The sequence below is a fragment of the Monodelphis domestica genome, chromosome X (assembly GCF_027887165.1).
Source record: "Monodelphis domestica isolate mMonDom1 chromosome X, mMonDom1.pri, whole genome shotgun sequence".
NCBI classification, from domain to species: Eukaryota; Metazoa; Chordata; class Mammalia; order Didelphimorphia; family Didelphidae; genus Monodelphis; species Monodelphis domestica.
The window spans coordinates 53,634,382-53,658,725 of NC_077235.1; the positions used below are offsets into that span (position 1 = coordinate 53,634,382).

The 24,344-nt window shown below is 42.5% G+C and overlaps 1 protein-coding gene across 1 annotated transcript in view; it reads left to right on the forward strand.

Annotated features, from left to right (window-relative positions):
- APLN (apelin) overlaps positions 1–2,628 on the forward strand; it is a 17,111-nt gene extending 14,483 nt beyond the window's left edge. The window contains exon 3 of the mRNA XM_056809725.1: positions 228–2,628. The gene's annotated coding sequence lies outside the window, so the exon portion shown is untranslated. The remainder of the gene's footprint in view (positions 1–227) is intronic.
- Positions 2,629–24,344: the final 21,716 nt, after the last annotated feature.

Consider the following 24,344-nt stretch of genomic DNA (forward strand, 5'->3'; position numbering starts at 1 on the left):
GAGGGAGAGAGAGAGACAGAGAGAGGAGGAGAGAGAGGGAGGGAGAGAGAGAGACGGAGAGAGAGGGAGAGAGGGAGGGAGAGAGAGAGAGGGGGAGAGAGAGAGGGAGGGGGAGAGAGAGAGAGAGAGAGAGAATATGTATGTGTGTGTCCCTGTCTCAGCCCCGGGGAGAACTGGGAGCCAGATCACCCTTGTGACCTTTCTCTTCTGTTGGTGTTTGTTCCTAGGGCTATTAAGGCCTCCAAAGGCCCCTGTCTTCAGTCCATGGTCTGCTCCCAGAAGATGGATGGCTTTTCCCACCCACAGATGGGCCAGACCCCTCCCACACATCGGCTTTCTCACACTGCTGCCTGGATGGAGCTGGCCTGGACCCCTTTCTTTCTCAGAGTCTCCCCATTTCTGTCCATCCTCCTCACCCCCACCCCCTATTACATCTGGGGCCCCAGCACTGAGGAGTTGGAGAAGGCTTTCATCCCCTTCTCTGCCCCCCTCCAGGCCACCTTCCAAATGTCCTGCTGGCCCCTCTTCACCCAGTGATCCAGAGGTCCCAGTTACTTCCTCTCGGATTCGCCCTGCACTCAAGGGTTTCTGAACGGGGAGCTCGAGGGGGAGAGAAGAACCAGCAGAGCCTTCCAAGTGGGATATTGGCAGGGGGACGACTAGAGATCTGTGGACGGTGGGCTCCCATTGATGTTGTGCCTTTGGATTGGGGGGGGGCTGGGTTCCTAGTGAAGATAACCGAGATCCTTTGTTGGGAGTGGGGAGACCGCCAGTGTGTCTCTGCCACCTTTCAGTGCTGGAGACAATTGAAATTTTTGTCCCCTCCCCAAGGGAGAAGGGGTCCTTTGAAGCACTTTCTTAGATGTTGGGAGAGGGGAGCCCCCTGTGAAGTCTTACTATGTCTCCATTTCCCTCTGGCGTATGGTCTCTGGTGTATATTTCTTCCTTCTACCATTTTGTGATTTCAGAAGCGATATAAAGTCTAGAAGTCCACACGTACACACACATAGGCAGGGAAGAAGAAGAAAAAGAAGAAGAGAGCTATTTTGTGCAAGAGTGCTTTATGGGGAGGGAAGATTTTTATTTATTCTTTATTAACTTCCAAAAGTAAATGGAGAATTATTGGGCTTGTGCTACTTGGTCCCAGAGGAGTCAAAATAAAGCAATAAGTGAAGGTCCCATTGAGGCAGGTCTGGGTTCCTTGTAAGAAAAAAACAGCCTAATCATTATAGCTGGCCTAAAGTGGAATGGATTGCCTTTGGAGGTAGTGAGTTCCCTGTCACTACAAGTAGTCCAACAGAGATTGAACAACTGCTTACCAGGGAGGGTGCAGAGGGAATTCCTATTGGGTTGGACTAGATGGCCCCCAACATTGCTCCTGGCTCTGAAATTCTGGGAATATAGTGAGGTTAGTTTCCCCCACTGTTCTGGGGATTGTGGGTGCATTGCCTTTGTTCCAGTGTCCCGTCTCTGATTTGAGGTGCTCAGTGCCTGCTACAGAAATGAGGCTGGGGTTCAAAGGCAGACCCTAATGCTCCTCACCCCATTTCCCCCATTTTCAAGTGAGATTCTGGCCAGTGACTCCTTGCTATCCGCACTCCCAACCTGAGGTTGGGGTAGCCCATAAAATGGGAGGCTACCATGGAGATAAGGGCCTCACCCGCACCAGGGTGCTGAGAATCCTAGCATTTCAGGCTTAGAAAGTTGCTTAGAGAGCTCTAGTCCACCCCATCCCCATCACATCTCCTACAAGGAGAAACTGAGGCCAAGAAGGAAGTGAGGGGAGCCAAATCTGGGACGGAGAGAGGGAGAATTAGCTATGAACTGCCTGCTTTTTGGAAGGGAGCTGTACCACTCCCTGCCTCCCACCCAGTGACACACAATGGTTCCCCCCAAATGTCCCTTCACTTTGGGTGACTTGGATCCATCTCGGCTGGTTTTCATCTCCTGCAACAGCTAAAGTAGTGGCCTGGGGTGGGGACATAAGAGAGCTGGATACCATTCTGGCCCAGTGCCCATATACTAAGATTTAGACCTCAGTTGGCCCTGGAGAGCTTGTCTAGTCCAACTCCCTTATCTTGGGAAGGTGGGCAACCACGGTCCATAGAGATTTCATGACTTACCCAAGGTCACACAGGTATCAAGTGGCAGAGTCAAGACTTGAACTCTGGTCTTGTGGCTCCCAATTCAGCACTTTTCCCCACTATATTGCAGCTTCCCACAGCACCAGGCCTGAGAACCTGACTCGGGTCCTCCCTTTCTCCCATTTAGCTGGACCTTCCCATCCCACTCACCTCCAGCCTCGTGCTGTAGTGGCTGAAGCGCTTTGTTCACATGAGGCCAAATCTGGATCCGCCACCCTCCCAGGACTGGTGGTCCAGGCACAAATCCCAGGCTGGAAGGGTAGAGGGCCTAGAAGGGGGACAGCTGGGGCCTACCTGATCCCATTGCCCATGGTAGTAAGTAGTTGGTTGGTCTTCTAATTTATGCAAAGATGAAATCCTTTTTCCTTGAGGTGGCGTCTCCTCCTGGCAATGGTCATGCCAATTCCTGTTTGTAATTTTGTCCTGTATAAATATATCTTTATAATAAAGAGTTTTCAAAGGGCCACAAACCCTTATTTTTGGAGTTTGAGTGGTGGTGTGTTCCCTTCTCCTCTGGGGGCTTCAAGATGATATCCATGCCCTCCCCCAGGCTTCTCGCACAGGGTGCAAGTTGGATTGTGGACGGCAGATGACAGGCACCGAATGAAATCTCAGGGCCAGGCCTTATCCTTATCAGGATGCTAAAGGTCACACTGTAAATTCTAGAAGGGGGCCGAGAGATTATCCGGCCAGACCCCCCGGTTTTCCAAAGGAAGAACCCAAGAGGAGGGCGTTCAAGGCCTTGTCCTGCTGCTGCCTTAAGGCTGGATGCTTTGGGGCTGGTCATCTGACCTCTTGGGACCTCCAGTTCTCATCTGTAAACCTTAGAACAAACTGGGAGCATTGAGCAGTTCTGCTGATCCCCTGCCGGGCTCAGACCAGAAGATGAGCCTGGGGCCTGCTGGGTATGGGAACGTCCCTGTTGTAGCTGGTGGGGCCTTTCTTTTAGCTGGAGTGGGGTGTGGACTGGGCCCCTCTCCTTTGGGTCCTTTGGCAGAGCTCTAGTGAGAAGGGCTGGGCTATCTGATTACTGGCCCCACTTGGCCTCATGACCAAGAATTCCTCTGCCCCCCTTGTGTTACCCAGGAATTGGACCAGCGAGATAAGGGCAGAAGAAACTAAGGCCCACACACAAAGGGTGGGAGCTGAAGAGTGACAAGGAGATGTCTCCCAAGTGTGCTCACCCACCCACCTTGGAATTCCTTCATGCTGTGGGCCAAGTTCCTTCCAGGGGCCAGAATGGATGTTTTAGCCATATTGCACTCCGCTGATTAGAACTCGGGCACAGGGAGAGGACTATTTACTCTCTAGCCCCCAGGAGTCCCCAGAACCGGAAAGAATTTTCTCACACGGGGGCCTGAATCGCAATGGTTACTGATTCTTTACAGGCCAGCAATGCTGGGGGGGTCTCTTCTGAGCAGAGAAGGAATTTCGAATTTCTGTAGTCTATAAAGACCAATAAAATCCCAGGTTCAAGTTGTACACTCTGAGCTCTAAGCCCTGTATGCTCTAATTTCCGAATTCCATGCCTCATGCGCTTCTAGGCTCCAAGTTCCAAGTCCCATTCCATGTATTTCTAGGTCCTATGTTGCAGGTTCTATGCCTATGTATTGTCAGGTTCCAAGTTCCAGATCTTTTGCCCTATCCAATTCCAGGGTTCAGGTGTTATACCCCATGTTCTAGGTTCCAAATTCTGAGTTCCATGCCTTGGATAGTTCCAAGGTCAATGTTCCATGCCCTGTATCATTCTCTGTTCCAGATTCTTTGTGTTGACTTCCAAGAGCCACACCTGTTAAGCCCATTTCATGTGAATGGTCCAATCTCAATTTGGAGAGCAGTCATGGAAAACTGCCCCTTTTCTTTTGCCCAGGAATAATTTCAATGAACAGGAGGATTGTGGGAAGCTAGAGGGAGAAGAATTATCTAGTTCTCCCCCAAATTCCTCCCCGAATAATTGAAAATAATGCCTCTAAGTAAACTTTAGAGCCTCAGAAATCTAGAAAACAGTGGATAAAGCAGTTACTGACCTAAGCCTACTTGGGAGGGCCCCAGGAAGCTCTGGGGCAGGGGGTTGGCCTGATTGAAGTGCCAATACCTCTCCTCTGGGCAGATCCCCAAAGTCAACAAACAACAATCCCTGAGGGCAGTTGGATCTGCCCCAGACTATGCTTTCAAACTTGAACTTTCACCCCACAGGCTAGGTAGGGGTTGGGTGGCTGATAAGGAGAAGGTTGGGAGCAGGGAGGGGCCTCCCACAGGGTGCAGGTGAGCTGGCCAGACACAGTTGGTCACAGAAGGTGGCTGCAGGTGAGGAGGAGCAAGGAACAGGTCAAGGTGAGTGCCCTGCTGTCTGTGGCCACTCCAAGAGAGCAGTGTCCCTGGTTTCAGTTCTGGGGCAGAAGGGCGTGCAACTGGACTGTAGGGAGGTTTGTGGTGGCAGAGATTCTGGGGTCCTTGGGCACATACAGCTCAGGGGTGAACACCTGAGGCCACTCCTAGACCAAAACAGGAGCTGGAGGGGCAGTGATCACACCTGGCCTTAAATTATAGAAATCAGACCAAGAGGTCACAGGACCCTAGATAGAGCTCAGAAAATAACAGCCTGAGACATTAATCCCCATAGCCCAGGAGCAGGGTCTGACCCAAATATAAAGTTAAGAGCTAAGAAATGGGCTGTTAAAAATCAGTCACGAGCTCCAAAAGAGCTCTTGGAAAAGCTTTAAAAAACTTTTAATAGACAAGCAAGAGAAATTGAGGAAAAACGGGGAGGGGGATAAAAGTAATACAAGAAAGTCAAGAAAATTGTGGGTGGAAAAAGCAAAGACTCACATAAGAAAATAACTCCTTAAAAATTAGAATTGGGCAAGTGGAAGTTAATGACTTCATGAAATACCAAGAAATAATCAAACAAGATCAAAAGAGTGAAAAATAGAAGAGAATGTAAAATATCTGACCTGGATAATAGATTGAAAAGAGACAACTTAAGGATTGTTGGACTACCTGAAAGTTATGATCAAAAAAGGAGTCTAGATACTATATTTCAAGAAATTATTAAGGAAAATTGTGCTGAAGTTAGGGCTTTCCGATATTCTTGAGGAAAAGAGCAGAAGTGAATGGAAAATTTGACCTACAAGAATCAGGAGGAACATAAAAAGGTAAACATGAAAGATCAATTTGAGAAGGATTTAATGAGGCCAAACTGTTTACTTCTTATATGGGAAAACATTATCTGTAAATCTTCGGAATGATATCATTACTAAGACAGTTTGAAAGACCCATACACAGATAGAAGGCTTGGGGTTGAGTTGACTATGATGGGATGATCCTAAAAAATAAATTTCATTAAGGAGAGGTAAAATGGAGTAATTATCTCATATAAAAGATGCATGAATGGCAGAACTGTTACAGTAGAAGTGAAGAGGAGGTAAAGGGCTGCTTGTACTACAACCTTATTCTCAGCAACTGGGTTAAAGACAAAATGACAAATACATCTAGTAGGGTATATAAGTCTTCTTAACCGAAAGAGAAATGGAAGGGTGAGGAGAAAGGACAAGGGAAGGACGCTGAGAAATGCACACAGATTATGGAGTAAGTGGTCAGAAGAAAAGTAGACTTTGGAGGAAGGATAGGGTAAAGAGAGAAGGAGGGAAGAATAAATAGTGAGGGAAAATGGGATGGAGGGAAATATATAACTAGTAATCATAATTCTGAATGTGAATAATAGGTAAGGAAGGAATCCTACTGGCATGGGACTTGGGGTTTCCCTTTTTGGACACCCCAAACTCCAGAAGATTTTGGGTCAAACAGAGAGCAGGAAAATTCCTTTCCTTCCTTGTTATTCTTGTGATGCTGAGGAAAAGGTGACTTTAGGCCTTCAAGACTCGTGATAAGAAAAGGTCCCTGAGAGAAATATTCCCCTTGGATTCTCCCCTAGATTTCAAGATGGACACAGATATACATCTTCTGGTTATGCTCTGAATCCATCAGGTTGTCATCTAGGACATCTACTTGTCCCCTAAACTATGCCCAGCCAAACCCTGTCTCTTCAGGACCACAAACATCATTCTAGCCCCAGTCAGGTGACCAACACCCCCACTTCTGGCTAAATTCATGTCATCACTAGCCCTTCTCCAAGTCACATAGCACCTGTTGTCAATAGGGCATAAAAAAATCCCAGAATCCTTCCCCTGAGGAGGCAGTGCCCATCCTTTAGTCTGTCTCCCAACGTTTCAACATTACTCTCTAAATTAATAAATTTCTCTTTTTATTTTAAGCTAAGTTTTGGAGTCTTGCATTCTTGCTAAGGGTACCTGTCCCAAACCCAGAGGTTCACCTCACCCCCCCCCAACACCTTTAAACTCCTTTTATGGAATAAATATGATGCTAATACCTAAACTGGGAAGCAAAGACAGAAAGGAAATTACACATCAATTTCCCTAAGGAATATGGATGCAAACATCCTAAATAAAACACCAGCTAAGAGACTACAATAATATATTACAAAGAGTATATATTGTGACCAAGTGGGATTTATACAGGGATGATTAAATATAAGGAAAACGATTAACATAATTGATTATATCAATAACAAAAGCAACAACAAACATGCAATTATATCAATAGATGCAGGAAAAGCTTTTGACAAAATACAACATTCATTTGTGTTAAAAAAAAAAAACACCTGAAAGCACTTGAAATGGATTTTTCCTTTAAATGATAAGAAACATCTACCTAAAACCACCAGCAAGCATTCTTTTGAACAGGTATAAGCTAGAAGCTCCAATAAGAACAGGAGTGAAACAGGGATGCCCATTATCACCAACTACTATTCAAAACTGAAATGTTACTAAAGAAATGCTAGTAATATCAAAGGAAGAAAAAGAAATGGAGGGAATCAGAATAGGAAGTGAGGCAATAAAACTACCTCTTTTGTAGACAGTATGATGGTATACTTGGAAAATCCTAGAGATTCAACTAAAAGGCTAGTTGAAACAATAAAAATTTTAGTAAAGTAGCAGAATATAAAATAAACCAACATAAATTATCAGCACTTTTCTATATATCACCTACAAAGTCCTGAAAGAAGAAATAGTAAGATACACTGTTTAAAACAACCAGAGACAATTTCTCTACTAGCAGCAATGCAATAATCCAGGACAATTCTGAGGGAATTATGAGATTATGAGAAAGAACACTATCCACATCCAGAGAAAGAACTGTGGGAGTAGAAACACAGAAACACAGAAGAAAAACAACTGCTTGATTACATGGGTCTAGGGGATATGATTGGGGATGTAGACTCTAAGAGATCACCCTAATGCAGATATTAATACTATGGAAATAGATCTTGATCAATGACGCATGTAAAAGAATTGCTCATTGGCCGGTGGGGGGGAGGGAAAGAACATGATTCATATAACCATGGAAAAATATTCTAAATTAATTAATTAATTAATTTTTTACAATAAAAAAACAACAACCAAAGACAGAATACAATACCTGGGGCAAGATATTTGCCAAGACATACCCAGGAACTAACATAATCGCAAAACACTTTTTATACAAATAAAGTTAGATTTAAATAATTAGAAAAATATGAATTATTCATGAGTGGGCAGAGCCAATATACTAAAACGACAATTCTACCTGATCTGCTCATTCAATGCCTTCCCAATTAAGTTGCCAAAAAATAATTTTATTGAGCTAGAAAAAAAAATGACAAAATTAATTTGGAAGAACAAAAGATCAAGAATATCAAAGGAATTAATGGGAAAAATATAAAGGAAGGAGGTCTAGCAGGACCAGATCTTAGACTGTATCATTAGGAGGTAATTCTCCAAACCATCTGGTACTGGCTAAGAAATTGAAAGGTGGATCCATGGAACAGAGTAAACATGCAATACATAATAGCTAATGATTATAATAACTTTGTGTTTGACAAATGTAAAGACCCAAGCTTTTGGGCTAAGAATTCAATATTTGGTAAAAATTTTTGAAAACACTGGAAAAAAGTCTGGTAGAAACTAGGTATAGACCAATATCTTACACTGTTTACCAAGGTAAGATCAAAATGAATACATGATCTAGAACAGGGAACATATTACCTATCAGATTTATGGACAAGAAAAGAACTTATAAATTAACAAGAGATAGAGAGGATTCTGAGATTTAAAATGGATAATTTTGATTATATTAACTTTAAAAGATTTTGTACAAATAAAATCAACATAGCCAAGATTAGAAGGGAATCAGAAAATTGGGAAAAATTTTTATTTGGAAGAACAAAAGGCCAGGGATATCAAAGGAATTAATGAAAAAAAAATGTTAAGGAAAGAGTCTATCAGTGCCAGAAATTAGATTGTGTCATAAGGAGGTGATTCTCAAAACTATCTGGTATTGACTTAGAAATTGTAAGGTGGATCAGTGGAACAGAGCAGACATACAACACAAAATTAAAAGTAAATTATTACAGTAATATAGTATAAAGACAATTTCTCAGATAAAGATCTCATATCTCAAGTATTGCAAGAACTCTGTCAAATTTATAAGAATCTGAGTCATTCCCCAATTGATAAATGATCAAAGGATATGAACAGGAAGTATCTGGATGAAGCCATATATTGCCATGTCTTGCCATATGAAAGATTAGAGAAGAAATGCAAATTAAAACAACTCTGAGATCTCATCTCACACCTCTCATATTGGCTGAAATGATAGAAGGGGAAAATGACAAATATCAGAGGGGATGTGGAAAAATGGGGACACTGATATGCTGTTGGAGGAAATAGTCATTTTGGAGAGCAATCTGGAATTATGCCCAGAGTTATAGAACTATGTATATACTCTGTGACCCAGCAATACCACTATTGGGTCTGGTTCCCAGGTGATCAAGGTAAAAGGGAAAGAACCTATATATTTTAAACTATTTATATTGGCTTTCTCTGTGGTCAAGAACGGGAAACTGAAGGGATGTCCATCAACTGGGGAATGGCTAAACCAGTTGTGGTGTATGATTGCGATGGGCTAATACGGTGCCATGAGAAATGATGAATAGGTTAATTTTAGAAAAAACATGGAAAGACTTGCATGAAATCATGAAGGCTGAAGCAATAACAGGTGCTGAGTGGCAGTACCTGGATTCAATCCCAATCCTCTAATGCCTAATGCAGTGACCTTTCTGTCAGCCCATACTGCTCTTTGAACGGCAGGACCAGGTGCAATGGGGAGAAGGTGCAAAGATGAATGAAAATTTTGGCTTGGTGTCAGGAAAGATTTTCCATCGATTAGAATTGTCCAAGAGTGGGATGGACTGCCTGAAGATCGTTGGAAGTCTTTAAGCAAAGGCTAATTTAGGAATTTGTGTGTGGGGGATTTCCTGTTCAGATACAGGACTCTGAGGTCCCCTCCAGCTGAGGAGATTTGGAGACTCTAACTCTGTCTACCCACTTTTGAACTCTAAATTTTACCATCCTTTGATTTATTCTGAAGTCAATGCTGAATGAGTGCATGCCCCCTGCTGGCAGAGTTGTGGGACTCTTGTGCCAGACCAAGAAAACAAAGACCAGCCCCAGAGGGATGAATCAATGAATTAACAAGGGTTCTCTGTGCCAGGCTCTGAGTGAGTCTAAGTTCAAAGCATGAAAGAATCCCTACTCACAAGGGGCTTACATTCTAATGGAGGGAACAACAAGTACATGCATAAAGAGATCAAATATAGACAGAGTAGCTCAATATAAGGTGAGAAGGAGATGCATTTCCAGCATGGAGGAAGACCAGGTTGAAAGCATAGAGATGGGGGATGGAGTGTGGTGTAGAGAGAAGAGAGAAGGCCAATTTGGACAGATTGCAGAGAGTGGGAGGGGAAATAGTGTCCGACAGGGCCAGAAAGGTAGATGAGGGCCAGTATATGTCCATACTTGTTGATTCACTGATGGCCCGAAGTGGGGAAGAGACTTGAGTATGGGAGGCCAATTAGGAGGTCATTACAATATTCTAGGCAAGACACGTGAGGGCCACAATTTGGGTTGTAGCTAATGGAGTGAGCACAGAAAAAGGGTGAGCAACATTGTGGAGGTAGGAGCAGTAAGACATGGTGGCTGAGGAAGGGGGCAAGGATTATGTGATCCTACCTTCAACAGAGTAGGGAATTTTGAAATGAAGTCATGTTTCAGGAGAAGGAGAATGAGTCCAGTTGTGGATATAGTGAGTATGAGATGTCTCCAAGACATCCAGGTAGAAATTTCTAATTGACATTTGGTGCTGGGTGACGCTCAGGAGAGAGACAAGGGCTGGATGTATGGATCCAGGAGTCATTTGTATGGAGATGAGAGTAAAATCCATGAAAGCTGATGATTGAGGTTACTAAGTGAGATAGTTCAGAGAGAAAAGTGAACAGGCCCCAGGACAGAACCCTGGGGTCCCAATATAGTTAGTTGCTGTTAGGCAAATATGAATGATAAGCCAGGGAAGGAGCCTGAGGACCAGAGGTCAGAAAGATAGGTGGCTTAGGGGAAAGCAGGGGCACAAAAATCCAGAGGGAAAGAATAGTGTATCAAGTAGAGGATGGCCATTAGTGTCAAATGCAGAAAATATACTAAGAAGGATTAGGGTCATGATTGTTTCTCCACCCCTCTCCTGGGATGGTTCTGGCCATAAGTGTCTCTACTTCCTCTCCTGGGCACGAAATGGGTTCCTCAGCCAGCACTTGCAGCTGTTTCTATTCTTTCCACATCTGATCCGAGAAGTTCACATCTGTTGGCTGTAATCCTCCATCCCTTTACTCATCCCACAAAGTGAAAGGATGGGGGAGCTTGGTGAGAAAGACTTGTAAATCCAAATCTCTGTCAGCCATTTCTCCCTTGAGCTCCCATCACACTTCTTCTAGACCACTGGCTTTGTAGTCAGAGGGAACTGAGTTCAAATTCTGGTTCTGAGCTGTGTGATCTTGGACAAATCCCTTCTCTTCTCTGAACCCACTTCCTCTTTTTTACTCCCCACCCCACTCTCCCCACTGGTTTTTCCCTTCTCACTTTCCCTGTAGGTAAGATAGAATTCAGTACCCCAATGGATATAGATGCTCTTCCCTCTCAGAATTGATTTCACTGAGAGTAAGGTTTAAGCATTACCTGTTAGCACTTTCTTCCTCTCCTTATAATAGTATTCTTCCCCTCTCCTTCCCATGTGCCTCTTTGTGTCATATAGATTATCCTATTTATCTTATTCCTTCAAGTTTCCCTTGGTGTCATCTTCTATTCCCCCCTCCCTTTTTCTTTTTTGCATATCATCTTAGACCATTTATTACCCAAGTCTCTACCTGTGAATAATTCTTCTAATTACTATAATAGTGAATATAATTTTTGAGAGTTACAAATAACATGTTCCATGTATTAATATAAACAATTTGATCTTATTGAAGCCCTTAAAGAAGAAAATTTAAATTAAAAAACATTTTCCCTTTCCCCTCTCTTATTTACCTTTTCATGTCTCTCTTGATTTTTGTGTTTGGATATCAAATTTTCCACTTAGTTCTGGTCTTTTCTTTACAAATACTTGGAAATCTTATGTTTTGTTGAATGCCTATACTTTCCCCTGGAAGTATATAGTCAGTTTTGATGAGTAGGTGATCCTTGGTTGAAAACCCAGTTCTCTTGCCTTTCTGAATATCATATTCCAAGCCTTTTGGTCCTTTAGTGTGAAAGCTGCCAGATCTTGTGTAATCCTGATTGGTGCTCCTTGATATCTGAATTGTCTCTTTTTGACTTCTTGTAAAATTTTCTCCTTAGCTTGGAAGCTCTTGAATTTGGCAATTACATTCCTGGGGGTTGTCTTTTGAGGATTTAGTATAGGGGGTGTTCTATGAACTCTTTCAATGTCTATTTTGTCCCCTTGTTCAAGAACATCAGGGCAGCTTTCTTGAATAATTTCTTGTAGTATGATGTCAACATTTCTGTTTATTTCTGGGTTTTCAGGTAGACCAATGATTCTCAAATTGTCTCTTTGAGACCAGTTTTCCTGATCTATCATCTTCTCAGTGAGATATTTCATGTTTCCTTCTATTTTGTCAGTTTTTTGACTTTGCTTTATTAATTCTTTCTGTTTTGAAAGATCGTTGGCTTTCAATTGCCTAATTCTGGTCTTTAAGGACTGGTTTTCTGCTATAATATTTTGATTTTCCTTTTCAGTTTGGTCTATCCTGATTTTGGTGACTTCCAGCTGTTTCTCCAATTGGGAGTTCCTGTCCTTTAAACTGTTACTTTCTTTTTGAACTATTTCCCACTTTTCTTGCCAAAATCCTTCCATCTTTTTGATAAGTTCCGATTTAAATTTTTCAAGAGCTTGTGGTCAATTTCCATTTTGGGGGAAGGTTTGGATGTATTTATTTGTATGTCCTATTCTGCTATTTCCTCTGTAGTCTGGATTTTTCCTCCATAAAAATTATCCAGGGTCAATACCTTCTTCTTGTTTTTCTTGGTGTTGGGAAGTTGTTTTTCCTGGGTGTTTTTTGCCATCACTATGGTGGTTTTTCCTTCCCTTTCCAGTCAGAAGTCTGAGTGAGGAGGGCAGGCTCTCTGTTTATGGAGCAAAGGAGCATGATTTTTGCCTGAGACCACCTCTTGAGTCTTTGGAGCTTTTACTGTTTACTGCCCTTCTTCATGCTATCTCCAAAGGGGCGCCCAAGGCCTGCACTCTTTAGCTGCTGGGGTCTCAAGTCTAGCTGCTCTCAGGGTTAGGTCTTTGGTGGTCTTAGTCAGCTTCCAAGGATCTAGAGGTGCCCCTTGATTGCTCTAGAGGTGCCCCTCACTCACTTACTGATTCTAGCACACTGGCTCTTACTCTGGCTCCGTAGGTGGGGTGGGGGAGGGTTGATCAGCTTGTGTTTTGGTAGAAGATTTTTCATCCCCTTATAGTGTGGAAATGCCCAAGTCCCACATATCTTCAATGCTGCACCCTACTGTAGAGTTCCTTTGTTCATATGAATTTGGTTTTTTTGGCCTTTTGAAGTAGTCTTTATTGGTAGGTGGTGAGGAGAGGAAGAGTCCTGTGTCTACACTGCCGCCATGTTTACCAGGATGTTCCCCACATCCTCTTCTTTAAAACAAGAGTTGGACCAGATGATCTCTCTCCTAAGACCTCTTCCAGCAATAGAATGTAAGTTCTTTGAGGGAAAGGACTGTTTTCTTTTTCTTTGTATTCCCATCATCTAGCTCAATACCTGGCACACAGTAGACAATTAAAACTTTGTTGAGAAACTGATTGAGGTCTTTGCTCCCATGATCTCCATCTGAACGGGAATGTGGCACAGCAGGGTACAGGATGAGCACTGAATCTGGGGTCTGAGGACTTGGGTATGAGTCTTGGATCTGCCACCATGAGACTTTAATTTTCCCAGGCCTCAGTTTTCTCTTGTGTAAAATCTAGATGTTGGACTAGATGACCCCAAAGATACTCTCCAGCCTAAATCAATGCTGTCCCAGCCTTTTCCTTAACCTGCTCCCCAGTTCCCTGTCTCCCTTAGGATGACAGCCAAGATTACTCTGGGCAGTGACATGGAGTTGGGAATACTGGGCACCAAGTGGGCAGAGGCTGTTTGGGGTACTGGAACCAGTCTGTTTTGGCATCAGCACATTCCTGGGAAGACAATCAAGATGGCATCGAGGTTCCAAAGATTTTCCCATGTCCTCAACCCCTACACCCCACCAGATGTCAAGACCTGTCTTTCTATCCCCCTAAATATGGCTTCCCTTTATCCCTTTCTTTCTATTGCTACTGCCCCGACTCTAGTTCAGACAGCCACCACCTCTTGTCTGGTCTACTGTGAGCCTCCTAACTGGTCTCCCCATCTCTAGTCTTCCACCTTTCCAACTTAACCTCTGTTCACATAGCCCTCCCAAGTTACAGATCTGACCATGTGCTTTCCTTCTGCTCTAAAACATTCAGAGGTTCTTTGTTGTCTCTTGGATCAAATGACACAATGCCTGCAAGGTGCTTCCGGAAACTTAAGTAGACATTGAGACACCACTTGTTACCCACGGGGTGTCCTAGAGACAATTTGACTGGGAGCCAATTGTTAAATGTTCCGTGTGAACATTTATATCTGAAAATCAGCAAAAGCTACACATTAGGGTCTGATTGATTGTTTTGTTGACTGTCTAGACTGAAGAAAGCAACAGAGAAAATGTTAAAAATGCAGATTCAACTTCAAAGTGTGCCCAATGGACATTTGTTTTCCTCAGAGAACTGATTGTTTCATATTTGCCAACACAATCTTTTTTTTTTTTAATCAGCAAACTGAAAAAGTTTGAAATATGTTTAATGTGCAACATTTGTGGACCTCCCACTTCTGTAAAGCTTTAGTGTGGGAATGCCTCTTTGAATCTCTTCTTTTGAACCAGGATTACTCTCCATAATTTTGCAACATTCATTTTTTATGGTTGTTCTTTCCATTTACATTGTTGCTATCATTGTGTGTTGTATTTAAATTTTTTTTTAATTTTATAGTATTTTATTTGATCATTTCCATGCATTTTTCATTAAAGACAAAGATCATTTTCTTTTCCTCCCTCCCACCCCCCATGGCCGACGCATAATTCCACTGGTACCATATGTGTTCTTGACTCGAACCCATTGTCATGTTGTTAGGATTTGCATCAGAGTGTTCGCTCAGAGTCTTTCCTCTGTCATGTCCCCTCAGCCATTGTAGTCAGGCAGTTGCTTTTCCTCGGTGTTTTTACTCCCACAGTTTGTCCTCTGCTTATGGATAGTGTTTTTTTCTCCTGGATCCCTGAAAGTTGTTCAGGGACATTACACCGCTACTAATGGAGAAGTCCATTACGTTCGATTATACCACAGTGTATTAGTCTCTGTGTGCAATGTTCTCCTGGTTCTGCTCCTCTCGCTCTGCATCACTTCCTGGAGGTTGTTCCAGACTCCATGGAACTCCTCCACTTTATTATTCCTTTGAGCACAATAGTATTCCATCACCAACATATACCACAGTTTGTTCAGCCATTCCCCAATTGATGGGCATCCCCTCATTTTCCAATTTTTGGCTACCACAAAGAGCACAGCTATGAATATTCTTGTACAAGTCTATTTCCTTATTATCTCTTTGGGGTACAAACCCAGCAGTGCTATGGCTGGATCAAAGGGCAGACATTCTTTTGTCGCCCTTTGGGCATAGTTCCAAATTGCCCTCCAGAATGGCTGGATCAGTTCACAACTCCACCAGCAATGAATTAATGTCCCTACTTTGCCACATCCCCTCCAGCATTCATTACTTTCCTTTGCTGTTATGTTAGCCAATCTGCTAGGTGTGAGGTGATACCTCAGAGTTGTTTTGATTTGCATCTCTCTGATTATAAGAGATGTGGAGCACTTCTTCATGTGCTTATTAATAGTTTTGATTTCTTTATCTGAAAACTGCCTATCCATGTCCCTTGCCCATTTATCAATTGGGGAATGGCTTGATTTTTTGTACAATTGATTTAGCTCTTTATAAATTTGAGTAATTAAACCTTTGTCAGAGGTTTTTATGAAGATTTTTTCCCAATTTGTTGTTTTCCTTCTGATTTTAGTTACATTGGTTTTGTTTGTACAAAAGCCTTTTAATTTGATGTAGTCGAAATTATTTATTTTACATTTTGTGACTCTTTCTATGTCTTGCTTGGTTTTAAAGTCTTTCCCTTCCCAAAGGTCTGACATGTATACTATTCTGTGTTTACCCAATTTACTTATGGTTTCCTTCTTTATGTTTAAGTCTTTCACCCATTTTGAATTTATCTTGGTGTAGGGTGTCAGGTGTTGATCAATTCCTAATCTCTCCCACACTGTCTTCCAATTTTCCCAGCAGTTCTTATCGAATAGTGGATTTTTGTCCCAAGACCTGGGATCTTTAGGTTTATCATATACTATCTGGCTGAGGTCACTTGCCCCCAGTCTATTCCACTGATCCTCCTTTCTGTCTCTTAGCCAGTACCAAATTGTTTTGATGACTGCTGCTTTGTAATATAGTTTGAGGTCAGGGACTGCTAGGCCCCCCTCATTAGTGTTTTTTTTTTCATTATTTCCCTGGATATCCTTGATCTTTTGTTATTCGAAATGAACTTTGTTATGGTTTTTTCCAAATCAGTAAAGAAATTTTTTGGGAGTTCCATGGGTATGGCACTAAATAGATAAATAAGTTTGGGTAGGATGGTCATTTTTATTATATTGGCTCGTCCTACCCATGAGCAGTTAATGTTTTTCCAATTGCTCAAGTCTAGTTTTAGTTGTGTGGCGAGTGTTTTGTAGTTGTGTTCATATAGTTCCTGTGTTTCTCTCGGGAGGTAGATTCCTAGGTATTTTATTTTGTCTAAGGTGATTTTGAATGGGATTTCTCTTTCTAGTTTTTGCTGCTGAGCTGTGTTGGAGATATATAGAAAAGCTGATGACTTATGTGGGTTTATTTTGTATCCTGCAACTTTGCTAAAGTTGTTGATTATTTCAATTAGCTTTTTGGTTGAATCTCTAGGATTCTTTAAGTAGACCATCATGTCATCTGCAAAGAGTGATAACTTGGTCTCCTCCTTGCCTATTTTGATGCCTTCAATTTCTTTTTCTTCTCTAATTGCTACTGCTAGTGTTTCTAGTACGATGTCAAATAATAGAGGTGATAATGGGCATCCTTGTTTCACGCCTGATCTTATTGGGAATGCATCTAGTTTATCCCCATTGCAAATGATATTAGCTGATGGTTTTAGATATATACTGTTTATTATTTTTAGGAATGACCCTTCTATTCCTATGCTTTCTAGTGTTTTTAATAGGAATGAGTGTTGTATTTTATCAAAGGCTTTTTCTGCGTCTATTGAGATAATCATGTGGTTCTTGTTGGTTTGCTTGTTGATGTGGTCAATTATGTGGATGGTTTTCCTAATATTGAACCAGCCCTGCATCCCTGGTATAAATCCTACTTGATCATGGTGGATGACCCTTCTGATCACTTGCTGAAGTCTTTTTGCTAGTATCCTATTTAAGATTTTTGCATCTATATTCATTAGGGAGATTGGTCTATAGTTTTCTTTCTCTGTTTTTGACCTGCCTGGTTTTGGAATCAGTACCATGTTTGTGTCATAAAAGGAGTTTGGTAGAACTCCCTCTTTGCTTATTATGTCAAATAGTTTGTATAGTATTGGGATTAACTGTTCTCTGAATGTTTGATAGAATTCACTGGTGAATCCATCAGGCCCTGGGGATTTTTTCTTAGGGAGTTCTTTGATGGCCTGTTGGATTTCATTTTCTGATATGGGATTATTTAAGAATTCTATTTCCTCTTCTGTTAGTCTAGGCAGTTTGTATTTTTGTATATATTCATCCATATGACTTAAATTGGTATATTTATTGCCATATAAGTGAGCAAAGTAATTTTTAACGATTGCCTTAATTTCCTCTTCCTCAGAGGTGATGTCCCCCTTTTCATCTTTGATGCTGTTAATTTGCTTTTCTTCCTTCCTTTTTTTAATTAGATTGACCAGTACTTTGTCTATTTTGTTTGTTTTTTCAAAGTACCAGCTTCTTGTCTTATTTATTAAATCAATAGTCCTATCACTTTCAATTTTATTAATTTCTCCCTTAATTTTTAGGATTTCTAGTTTGGTTTTCTGCTGGGGGTTTTTAATTTGGTCACTTTCGAGTTTTTTTATTTGCATTTCCAATTGATTGATCTCTGCTCTCCCTAGTTTGTTAATATATGCACTCAGGGATATGAATTTACCTCTGATTACCACTTTGGCTGCATCCCAAAAGGTTTGAAAGGATGTCTCGCCATTGTCATTTTCCTCGATGAAATTATTAATTGTTTCTATGATTTCTTCTCTAACTAAATGATTTTGGAGTATCATATTGTTTAGTTTCCAATTAGTTTTTGATTTGGTTTTCCATGTACCATTACTGATCGTTATTTTTATTGCCTTGTGGTCTGAAAAGGCTGCATTTATTATTTCTGCTTTTCTGCATTTGTGTGCCATGTTTCTGTGACCTAATGTATGGTCAATCTTTGTGAATGTGCCATGTGGTGCTGAGAAGAAGGTGTATTCCTTTTTATCCCTATTTATTTTTCTCCATATGTCTATTAATTCTAATTTTTCCAAGATTTCGTTCACTTCTTTTACCTCTTTCTTATTTATTTTTTGATTTGATTTATCTAAATTTGATAATGGTTGGTTCAAGTCTCCCACTAATATGGTTTTACTGTCTATTTCTTCCTTCAATTCTCCTAGTTTCTCCATTAGAAATTTGGGTGCTATATTATTTGGTGCATATATGTTGATTAGTGATATTTCCTCATTATCTAAAGTCCCTTTTAACAAAATATAATTACCTTCCCTATCCCTTTTGATCAGGTCTATTTTTGCTTTGGCTTTATCAGATATCATGATTGCCACTCCTGCCTTCTTTCTGTCAGTTGAGGCCCAGAAGGTCTTACTCCATCCTTTAATTCTGACCTTGTGGGTGTCTACCCGCCTCATGTGTGTTTCTTGGAGACAACATATGGTAGGGTTTTGGATTCTAATCCATTCTTCTATTCGTCTACGTTTTATGGGTGAGTTCATCCCATTCACGTTCAATGTTATGACTGTCACTTGTGGACTCCCTGGCATTTTGATATCCTTCCCTAATTCTAACCTTTCTTCTTCAGCTCTACCTTTTAGTCCAGTGATTTACTTTAAATCAGTCCCCCTTGTATTTCCCTTTCTACCCCCCTCCCTTCTTATTCCCTCCCTTATTTTCCCCTGTAGTCTTTTTAAAAATTCCTCCCCCACCCTCTCCCTCCCTTGTATTGCTTCCCTCCCCACCACTGTTTTTTACCCTTCTACTCCCCTATAGGGCGCAAATCTATTCTCTTCCCCAATGGATTGGATTGTTCTTCCCTCTTTGGGTCAGTTTCAAAGTACGTAAGAGTTGAATATTTCCTATCTCCAACCTCTTTACCCTTCCAGTGTATCGATGTTCTCCCCCCTCCCACCATGAGCTTCTTTGTGACATATAAATTTACCCCCATTTGTTTCTTTTCCCATTTCTTTTAGTCATAACCTCTTTTCTTTTTTAGCTTTAGTCATGTATATATATATATATACATACACATGTATATGTATTTATGCATGCATATCTCTATATATCTATTTATGTCTTGTCCTTTCATCCTATACAGTTTGTCACTGTTCCCTCTGAGTGTAGTTCTTCTAGCTGCTTAGGTGATAGCAACAGTTTTTAAGAGTTGCCAATGACCTCTTTTCTTATAGGGATACATATCATTTTAACTTATTGAGTCTCTTAAAAAAAACTTTGTTGTTGTTGTTGTTTTTCCCCTCTTTTTTAATTACCTTTTGATGATTCTCTTGAGTTCTGTGGTTGAACTTCGAATTTTCTGTTCAGGTCTGGTCTTTTATTTATGAATGCTTGGAATTCCTCTGTTGTGTTAAATGACCATACTTTCCCCTGTAAGAATATAGTCAGTTTTGATGGGTATTTTATTCTTGGCTGTAGGCCTAGTTCCCTTGCTTTCCGGAATATCATATTCCATGCCTTTCGGTCCTTCAGTGTGGATGCAGACAGATCCTGTGTTATCCTCACCATGTTTCCATGGTATCTGAATGGTTTCTTCTTGGCAGCTTGTAATACCTGTTCTTTTATCTGATTGTTTTTGAATTTGGCTATAACATTTCTTGGTGTTGTCAGTTGGGGATTAAAAACAGGGGGTGATCTGTGGATTCTTTCAATCTCCACTTTCCCCTCTTGTTCTAGGATTTCGGGACAGTTTTCCTGGATAATTTCCTCTAGTATTATGTCCAGGCTTTTTCTTTTGTCGTGGTCTTCTGGTAGTCCAATTATTCTTAAATTGTCTCTTCTTGAACGATTTTCTAAATCGTCTGTTTTGTGAATGAGATGCTTCACATTTTCCTCAATTTTTTCATTCTTTTTGTTTTGTTTTATAGTGTCCTGCTGCCTTGTGAGGTCACTTGATTCTAGTTGTTTTACTCTGTTTCTTAAAGATTGGATTTCATCTTTGGCTTTTTGGTCATCTTTTTCCTTCTGGTCTGAGTTTCTTTGAAGATTGTCTTTCATCCTCTTTATCTCGTCTTTCATCTCCTTTGCCTCATTTTCCAGCTGGATGATTTTGGCTTTCAGGACACTATTTTCTTGTTTTAGTTCAAGTGCCTCTGTTTCCAGATGACTTATCTTAATTTTTAAGTTCTTTTCCCAATTGTCTTCAGCCTCTCTTAGTTGTGTTTTGAGTTCTTCCACAGCCTGTATCCAATTCGCTGGGATTTCTGGTTTATCGTTTGCTGATCTCTCTCCCTCTGTTCCATTTGGTGAGTAGTAGCTGTCTATTGTAGTTTCTTTCTTCTGTTTCTGTTGTTTGTTCAAATTCACCCCTTCTTTCCTCCCTGTATTTGTCTGTGCTCTTGTTCCTCTCATTTTTTTGTTTTTTAGGGACTTCTATCAGTCTCCCCTCTTGGAGTTTTAACAGAGGATCTCTGAGGGAGGGTTGTTGGGGGTTTGAGCTTTCCTGTCCTCTGGAGGCTTTTGATTGGCTTAAAGTCCAGCAGTCATTGAGGATGGATGGGGAGCCTGGGCTTCCCTGTGTTCTGGAGACTTTTGATGGGATTGAGTTCAGTTTAGTTGGGCTGGGTTTACTCTGAGTTTTAAACTTCCTGGACGGCTGGAGCAGATATGGAGGATCTCTAAAGCTCTGGCCAGGCTGCCAGGTCTATGCTCCTTCTAGGCTGCCATCTTGACTTCGCCTCTAGGTTTCTGTTTTTTCAGAAGACCCAGCTCTCTAAGGGGGGAGGGGTTGTGGCTTGCCTGGACTCTGAGGGATCTTGATGAGATTAGGTTCAGGTGGTGTGGGCCAAAAGATCCCGGAGCCAAAAAAAGGAAGAAAGAAAGAAAAAAAAAGCAGCCACCTCCTCTTCCACAGTCTGTGTTGAGTGCCCAGAAACTGGCCCGGGGTTACTTTCAAGGAAAGCTCTTTGGAGCAACCCCTTTGCCAGCCCTGAGTTTTCTGTCTTTTCAGTAGCTCTGAGGGCTCCTGATGAGATTAGGTTCAGCTGGTTCTTTCAGAAGACCCTGCTCTCTGAGGGGGGAGGGGTAGTGGCTTGCCTGGACTCTGATGGCTCCTGATGGGATTAGGTTCAGGTGGTGTGGGCCAAATGATCCAGGAGCCAAAAAAAGGAAGAAAGAGAAAAGCAGCAACCTCCTCTTCCTCAGTCTGTGTTGAATGCCCAGAAACTGGCCCGGGTTACTTTCAAGGTAGGCTCTTCGGAGCCACCCCTTTGCCAGCCCTGAGCCCTCTGTCCTTTCAGTAGCTCTGAGGGCTCCCAATGGGATTGGGCTCAGCTGGTGCCCCAAAGCTGGGACCTCCCCCGAGACCCAGATGGAAGAACCCAGCCAGGGGGGCCACAGGCTTCCCCCTTCTCTCTATGCTTCCCTGCCGTCTGTGTTGGGCACTCCGGAGACTGGCTCAGGTTGCTTTCAAGGTGAGTCCTCAGAGCCCTGAGGTTCCCGCTGCTGCCTAGGGCTCAGCACTCTGGGTTGGGGGGACCTTCTTTCTGTCTACCCCTTAGATCCGAGTGATCTAGGGTTCTGGCTTTTGGGGGGCCATACCTTTTGATCCAGGTCCAGGAGGAGGTTTCCCCAGGTCTATCCTGTTGTTCAGCTTGAATTTCGGTGGCCTAGGAGCACTCTTTGCGATCAGTAGGGAAGGGTTTCCGAGGTCTGAACTTTCGCTGCTTCTACACCCTGCCAACACAATCTTGATAAACATATGTATGTGTGTTTATATGGATGGATGGATGGATGGATGGATGGATGGAAAGAGTAAGGAGGGAAGGAAGGGAAAGAAAGAGAGAGAGAAAGAAAGAAAAGCTAGAAAGGGAAAGAATGAGAAAGAGAGAGAAAATGAAAGAGAGAAAGAGAAAGAAAGGATAGAAAGAAATAAAGGGAAAGAAAGAGTGAGAAAGAAAAAAGAGAGAGAGTGAAAAGGAGAAAGAAAAAAGGAAAGAAAGAAAGAGAGAGAAAGAAAGAAAGAGAGAGAGAAAGGAAGGAAGGAAGGAAGAAAGGAAGGAAGGAGGAAAGTTCAAGTGTTGCCTCTCTGTGACCCAGGGCATTCCCCTCCTCAGTACTCTTGATATCTCTAAGTTACAGAAAAGGTGTTGACCTGCCTTGGTAGATGAGAGAATATCTTTATTAGGGAGTTTTCTAGAAAAGTCACAGGCCAGCCTCTATCCCCTATTCCTATTTGATTGGTGAAATGAGAAGGCAGTGTAGGGTGGATAGAGAGCTGACCTTGGAGTCAGGAAGCCCTGGGATCTGTGCCCTGCCTCTGACACCTATTGACTGTGTGACCCTGGGCAAGTCACTTAACTTTTTGTTGTCCCCATTTAAGACTATGAGTTGCAGAGGTGCTGATATAATCTGATGCCAAGGTCTTTCAGTCCTACCTTGGTAACATCTCCTGCATGTACTGCCTTCTCTCCTGACATCATAGCCACCACCTTGGTCCCAACCCTCATGTCCTCATGCCTGGCCTATGGAAGAGGTCTTCTAGTGGGTTTCCTTGACAGTTTTCTCCTCTCTCCAGTCTATTCTCCATTGAGCTGCCAAAGGCGATGTCCCTGAAGTAGAGGTCTGACACTGTTACCCACTCCAACTAGTCCTCTCATTCCAGAAACTCCAGTGGCTCCCTCTTACCGCCGTGATCAAATATTATAAAACCCTCTTTGGTGTCCAAAGTCTTTCCTAACTTGGCCTAGGGAGGAGAATGGCTTGCCCAAAATCATACATAGGATCACATATCTCAAAGTGACTTCAAAGCCCATCTAATCCAATTGCCATATTTTACAGAAGAAACTGAGGCTCAGGCTTATGAAGGGACTTGGCCCAGGTCACACCTAGAGTTAGAAGGGATTTGTTAGGCATCTGAAGCCCAGGTGAGTTAAGGGACTTGCCCAAGATCACTCAGGTAGTAACTAACAAAGGTGGGATTTGAACTCAGGTCCTCTGACTCCAGTGCCAGTATTCTTTCTATTGCACAAGGGTCATCTTTTCTATTCCTTTCCCTGCCTAGGATACTGTAGGAACTGACAACATGCTGGCTGAGTGGATATGTCAAAGGGGCATGCTACCCGTGCCCCAGGTCTGCCACAAATTGCCAAGTCCATTGACTCAGAGTGCTCTAAAGTTGGCACGAGTGATGCATCAAAATATCCATGGCTTAGACCATCTCCCGAGCGTTTCCTCTAGCAGACGCATTCTCTGGAAGTGCCTAGGTCGAACTAGCTTTGCTGTGTTTCCACAGGAACAGCATCAGGCCCTGAGTTGCCACAGTGATGAGATTGGGAGACTCAGATTGCCCTTGACACATGTGGAAGCTGAGGTTACCTCCAGTAACAGCAGTTACCTTGTCTTAAGTAGTATTAATGCCGTCCCTCCTCCCCAGAGCCAGCCTGGGCAGCTGACCTTTCACAGCTTGGGTGGGACATGAGCCAGAACCAGGGGGGACCCAATAGCTTGGGTTCAGGAGCTCTGAACCTCCCCTGGAGAGCCCCAGGGAAGGCTTGTTCATTGTTCTCTGGGAAGGTGCTTTGCTAGCCCAGTTTTAGCAGAAGAATCCAGTTGTCAACAGCCCTTTCTGGGCACCCAGGTTGTCTTGGGGCCATTCTTGGCAAGGACAAAGGGAAATAACAGGGGCTACTTTGTGATTGGCTCTTTTGAATCTGATTCAGTCATTCACCCAAATACCTGGCAGTTTGACAAAAGCTTGGTGCTCTAGTCCACTTTGTAGCTGGTCTAGGCAGAGTACCTCCACTAGAGCCCCAGGGAGCCCTCAAATGCCAATTTGGGGAACATCTGTGGCTAAGGAGACCTCAGAAGGAGAGCTCGAAGGGATCAGGACCTCAGAAGCCATTGAACACAACCCTTTTGTTTTACAAAGGAGGAAACTGAGGCCCAGGGAGAGGAAAGGATTCATCACAGGTCACATGTATAGTAAACAGCAGGAGCAGGATGTGAACTCAGATCCCCTGATTCCAGATCCCAGATACTTCTTTCTGCCTTTTATTCCCTGGTGTCAGGGACATGGAAAGGAGATGAGCCAGAGCTTTCTTTGTCTATCCATCCTGTGTGCTCCCTACCTGTCCCCTGTCTTTCTCACTCTACTCC